This window comes from Eulemur rufifrons, chromosome 6 (assembly GCF_041146395.1).
Source record: "Eulemur rufifrons isolate Redbay chromosome 6, OSU_ERuf_1, whole genome shotgun sequence".
In the NCBI taxonomy this organism is placed as follows: Eukaryota; Metazoa; Chordata; class Mammalia; order Primates; family Lemuridae; genus Eulemur; species Eulemur rufifrons.
Genome location: NC_090988.1, coordinates 13,023,309 through 13,029,308, shown reverse-complemented (window position 1 = coordinate 13,029,308; position 6,000 = coordinate 13,023,309). Strand labels below are relative to the sequence as shown.

The 6,000-nt window shown below is 43.3% G+C and overlaps 1 pseudogene; it reads left to right on the top strand.

Annotated features, from left to right (window-relative positions):
• The first annotated feature begins 4,111 nt into the window (after positions 1–4,111).
• Positions 4,112–4,177, top strand: LOC138385579 (U7 small nuclear RNA; annotated as a pseudogene).
• The last annotated feature ends 1,823 nt before the right edge of the window (positions 4,178–6,000 follow it).

The following is a 6,000-nucleotide window of genomic DNA, read 5'->3' as shown; positions in this document are numbered from 1 at the left end:
TGCCTTCTTGAATATATTAATCCATTTATGGATTAATGGATTAATGAGTGAATGGGTTATTGGGGAGGGGAACTCGTGGCTGGGTGTGGTGGTTCACACCTATAATCCCAACATTTTGGGATGCTAAGGGGGGAGGATAGCTTGAGCCCAGGAGTTTAAGATCAGCCTGGGCAACATAGCAAGACTTCATCTCTACAAAAAATTAAAAAATTAGCCAGGCATCGTGGTGTGTGCCTGTAGTCCTAGCTACTCAGGAGGCTGAGTCAGGAGAATCACTTGAGCCCAAGCGTTGGAGGTTGCAGTGAGCTGTGATCATGCCACTTCACCCCAGCCTTGGTGACAGAGTGAGACCTCATCTCTAAAAATAAATAGCTAAATAAATAAACTACAAAACATTGCTGAAAAATCAAAGAAGACCTAAATAAATGGAGAGGTATACTATGTTCATGAATTAGAATTCAATATTAAGATGTCAACTCTACTCAATTTGATCAATAGAATCATTGCAATCTCAATTATATGTCAAACATGCTTTTTTTTTTTTAATAGAAACTGGGTTGATTTTTAAAATTTATATGGAAAACAAAAGATCTAGAAGAGTCAAAATGATCTTGAAAAAGAAAAACAAAGTTGGGGGATTCATACTACCTGACTTTAAGATTTACTACAAAGCTTAGTAATCAAACTTAATTAAACACAAGAGTTACCAAATCTAACTGTTCCAGTTATCAATCTCTGTGTAACAAACTACAATTAAACAGTGGCTTAAAAATGATAACATTTATTTTGCTCATGAACTTGGGGGCTGACTGGGCTCAGCTCAACTGAACAGTTCTCATTCAGGGCCTCACATGAAGATGCAGTTAGCTGGAGTCCTCTCCAAGACTTTCTCATTCGCATGCCTGGTGCCCAGGCCAGGACCCACTCAAACCCCTGGGGGCTGGAACAGCTGATGCTCCTTGGGTATATCTCTCTTTATGTGGTCTTCCCAAATAAAGGCCTCAGAGGGACCAGACATCCTATAAGGCAGCTGAAGACTCATACAGTGAATATCAAGATATTCAGAGAATTAGATGGAAGCTGCATGACTTTAATAATCTACACTTAAGAGTTCCCCGGTGTCACTTTCTCCACATTCTATCCATTAGAAGTGAGTCCCCAAATGGAATTAGACTCTGTATCTTGACGAGATGAGAAACAAAAAAATTGCAGACATGTTTAAACCACCACATGAACCAAAGAAGTGAAGGGCCTAAAATAAAAGTCACTCTTGGCTTAAATGAAAGATGGTACAATGAAAAAGCATCAGTAAAATGATGGGAAATGCCCCACCTGGGACTCTTTTTCCCTGCTTTCCTAAGGCTCCTGATCAGATTTATCGGCAGTAGGAGGTGGGTTGGAAGGGTGCAGGGGAGGGACTTTCCCCCCCTCATACAAAGTCTGAGCCTGACTGGACTGGATGAGGTCCCAGATCTCCTGTGCCTTCCCTCCCTCACCTCCATACCTTTGAAGCATGCTGTTCCCACTGTATGCCCTTCTTCTCTGTCATTGGCTATCTCCTACTCACTAGGCTCACCTTAGCCATATGGTCCTCCAGGAAGCCCTCCTTGATGCCCAAGCTTGGGTCAAGCACCCCCTTCCATGGGGTACCATAGCTCCCTGTACTTTGCCCTTTCTCAAGGCTCATTCATGTCTCATTGCTACCTATTTACTTGTTCCTCCCTTTCCCTGTAGCTAGAGTTTAAGCTCCTTGGCAGCACAAGGCAGTGTTTTGTACTCCTTTGTATTCACAGCAACCTCATTAGGATGATGAATGACTTAAGTGAGGGAGTGGAATATTCCTGAGCTACAAGAGGACTCAAAGCCACACAAAGAAGCAGCTGCAAGATCTCACTGTGTGTCAAGGTCTCCTGTGTCCCGACCCTGCACCGGCAAACTAGGGCTGGGCAGAGCAGATCTAACAGAGTGATTAGTAGTCCCTTAGTGTGAGTAGCCAACATGGCAATCTGCTCAACTGTGGCCTCCCCTTCAGTCTCCCCAAATCAGCCAACTCCTCTTCCCAGTTCCTCTCTGGGAGTAGATCGACCTGCTTCCTACTAAAACCATAGACGCGATAATAGGAGGAAAAAAAAATAAGGGTTGAGAATAGGACAATTGGTGGCAACGAGATGAACACAGATTAACGATGCAGACCTCGCCCTGGCCTCCCCAGCCTGGGCTGGAGAAGGTTCATAGTTGATACCCATTAAAGGGCTTAATGAAATAATTATAATTCACACCCCAGAGCATCCAAGAATCAATACTGGGGAACTTTGAGCCACTCTGGTGGTGGCACCCCGCTGGCTGCACAGTTGAGCGCAGCAGGCAGAACTGGTGGAAGTAAATGCAGTTGACACGGAAGTTGCATTAAAAGAGGGCAATAATAGATTAAAAGCTGCCGGGATCCTGGAGGCTGGCCGTCGATATCCTTTATTCCCTGCCTTGCCCCAATTCTGCCCCCTCCGTGCACTGTTAGCCCAAATCGATGGGCCATCAATTGACATCACCGGCTACAGCATTAATGCAAGCTCACAAAAGAAGCCTGGCCCTAGATTATCACTTCTCTCGCTTCCAAATTACCACATAATGCAGGCCGTGGGCAGCTTGTGACATGTTAACACTATATGCGATTTGGTGGGATTGGACTAAATATTTCATGGCTAAAGATTTCATCAGAGATTTGAGGACAGAAATAAACTGCTGCCCATGGGGAAATCACTGGGAATAATAGAATTAGGCATTGTTTGGGAATCCGGAGGGATGATGGAGGGACAAGGAAGGATGGGGAGGAAGGACCTATGCTGGCGGCCACTGCGAGAGCAGCTTCAGGGGAAGAGCCTGCAGTTACAAAAGGACTTCTTGTTTGGCCACTAAAGAACAGGTATCTGGATTTTGTTTAGGGCGTACTTTCTATTTTTGTGGAAAAGCCAGGGAGGGGATTTCTCCTAAGTGATAACAGGGAATGTGATTGTTGTAAGTCGATTTGTGTCCTTCCTCCCCAATTACCTGCCCCCCCCAATATGCTAACCCCCAGAATCCCAGAGTGTGACCTTCCTTCTTTGGAAATAGGATCTTTCCAGAGATAATCAAGTTACAATGAAGTCATCAACGCTGGCTCTCATCCAATAGAACTGGTGCCCCCCAAAAAGGGGGGAAATTTGGACCCAGAGACAGACAGGCACAGAGAGAAGACAGTGTGAAGACACACAGGGAGAAGACGGCCATGTGGCTGGAGTAATGCAAGGGACCTCTGAAGCTACCAGAAACGAGGAGAGGGCATGGGACACTTCCCTCCCTAGTGGCTTCAGAGGGAGCGTGCTCCTGCGACACCTTGATTGCAGACTTCTAGCCTCCAGAACTGTGAGACAATACGTTTCTGTTGTTTTAAGCCACCAAGTTTTTGGTACTTTGTTACAGCAGCTTTAGGAAACCTGAATAATTATTATAAGTTAATTAATAGTTAATAATAATGGCCCCCATGTATTGAGCACTTCTATGAGTCAGGCTCAGAGCTTAAATGCTCCACATATACTGGCTCATTTCATCCTCAGAACAAACCTGATGGCTGAGTATCGTAACCCCCGTTTCACAGGAAAAGATACTGAGTTTCAAAAGAATACTTTGCTTAAGGTCACATACCTTGTAAACAGCAGAGCAGGTCTCTGCTAGAAGCATGAGAAATACTAAATCAACAAATAAAAAGACTCCTGGTGAATATTGCCAATGTCTTTTCAAGTGGTTACTTGCTTGCAGCCTGCTTTCTTTTCAGTACAATCTAATTTTTTCAACCCCTGAGTGTGCAACTGTATTCACTTGGTTTGAGAGTCCACAGTATCTCTGATGGAAGTGTAGAGATTAATAGCAAAAAAACCCAGCACAGCCATGACTATTCAGTTCCTTGAGAGGAGGAATCTTGTGTCATATTTCTATTGTTACTCCTCCTCCACCTTCCCAAATACCATGGCAGCACGCTCTCTCTCTCTCTCTCACCTCTCTCTCTCTCTTTTTTCTCCTTAAGGGGGAAGCCATCTCTGCAGCCTCTTTCATTTCTTTTCTTTAAATACATAGTAAGCAGTGTTACAGCTCTTTTAGCATTTGTCTAGCAGGTTTTCCAGTCCTCACTGGAAGATCGGCCCCCGTCCCCCCAAAAAGAACAAAGAAAAAATAAACAGTAAGCTTTATTGACATATAATTTGCATACCATACAATTCAGCCATTTACAAATTAAATATTTTTAGTATATTCACAGAATTGTGCAACCATCACCACAATTTAGAACGATTTCATCATCTCAGAACAAAATCCCATACCCATTATCACACTGCATTTCTCCCCAACCCTCTTTTCTCCTATCCCTTTGCAACCATCAACCTACTTTCTCTCTCAGAGGATCTATTCTGAACATTTCATATAAATAGAATTACACAATATGTGGTCTTTTGTGACTGGATTCTTTCACTTAGCATAATGTTTCCAACAATTACAACGTCTGATACTCCAGTGATGGAAACGCCGAAAGCCCTGACTTCACCACTATGCAGTATATCCATGTAACAAAATTACATTTGTACCCCATAAATTTATACAAATAGAATTTTTTTTAAATGAATCATCTGACCATGTGTTAGTACTTCATTCCTTTATTGTGGCTGAATGATATTCCGGTATATGGATATACCACATTTTTTAATCCATTCATCAATTAACGGATGTTTGGGTTGCTGACACTTTTTAGCCATTATAAATAATGATGCTATGGACATTCATATACAAGCTTTTGTTGCATGAAGGTTTTCATTACTCCAGGAGTAGAATTTCTGGATCAAATTTTATGATCCAGAACATATTCTACGTTTAACGTTTGAACTGCCAAACTGTTTTCCAAAGCCACTATACCTTTTTACATTTCTCACAAGAGTGCATGAGGGTTCCAATTTCTCCACATCCTTGCCATGAAGTTCTTTTTTTTTTATTATTATTATTTTTATTTTTATTTTTTGAGACAGAGTCTCACTTTGTTGCCCGGGCTAGAGTGAGTGCCATGGCGTCAGCCTAGCTCACAGCAACCTCAAACTCCTGGGCTCAAGCGATCCTACTGCCTCAGCCTCCCGAGTAGCTGGGACTACAGGCACGTGCCACCATGCCCGGCTAATTTTTTCTATATATATTTTAGTTGTCCATATAATTTCTTTCTATTTTTAGTAGAGACGGGGGTCTCGCTCTTGCTCAGGCTGGTCTCGAACTCCTGACCTTGAGCGATCCACCCGCCTCGGCCTCCCAGAGTGCTAGGATTACAGGCGTGAGCCACCGTGCCCGGCCGGCCACGAAGTTCTGTCTCATTGTGGTGAGTTGCCTCTCACTGGGTGCTAATGAAATTGAGTATTTTTTCATGTGTTTATTAGCTATTTGTATGTTTTCTTTGGAGAAATGTCTACAGACAGATGATTTGCAAATATTTTCCCCAGTTCTGTAGGGTTGTCTTTTTTCACTTTCCTCGTGGTGTCCTTTGAAGCACAAAAGCTTTTAATTTTTATGAGGTCTAATTTATCTATTTTTTTTTAATCATCCAGCCCCAAATGTCAGTATCTATTTACTCTTGTGTTGCTCGTGTTTTCGGTGTTGTGTCTGAGAAATTCTTATGTAATCCAAGGTCAAGATGATTTGCAGCCTCTTTCTTAGGGCTTGGGGGCTGGCTGCATGCTCTGAATGTTCTGTGCTGTGGCCCAGCTTCCTAGGACAGGCTCCATTGCTCCAGGCAGACCCTGCCCAGCCTGTCTTCTCATATCGCAAAGACTAGCCACAGTGTCTCTGCTCACCCCAGTCACTCCACATCCTGCCCCAATCTAGAGACATCAGGTGGACCTTTATTCCAAAGATCTTGGCAGTTCCGTTGTTATCAACTTTCACTTGCCCAGAGCTGCTCCAGGCTCAATCATTTCTCTCTCATCTCATGCAACTCGA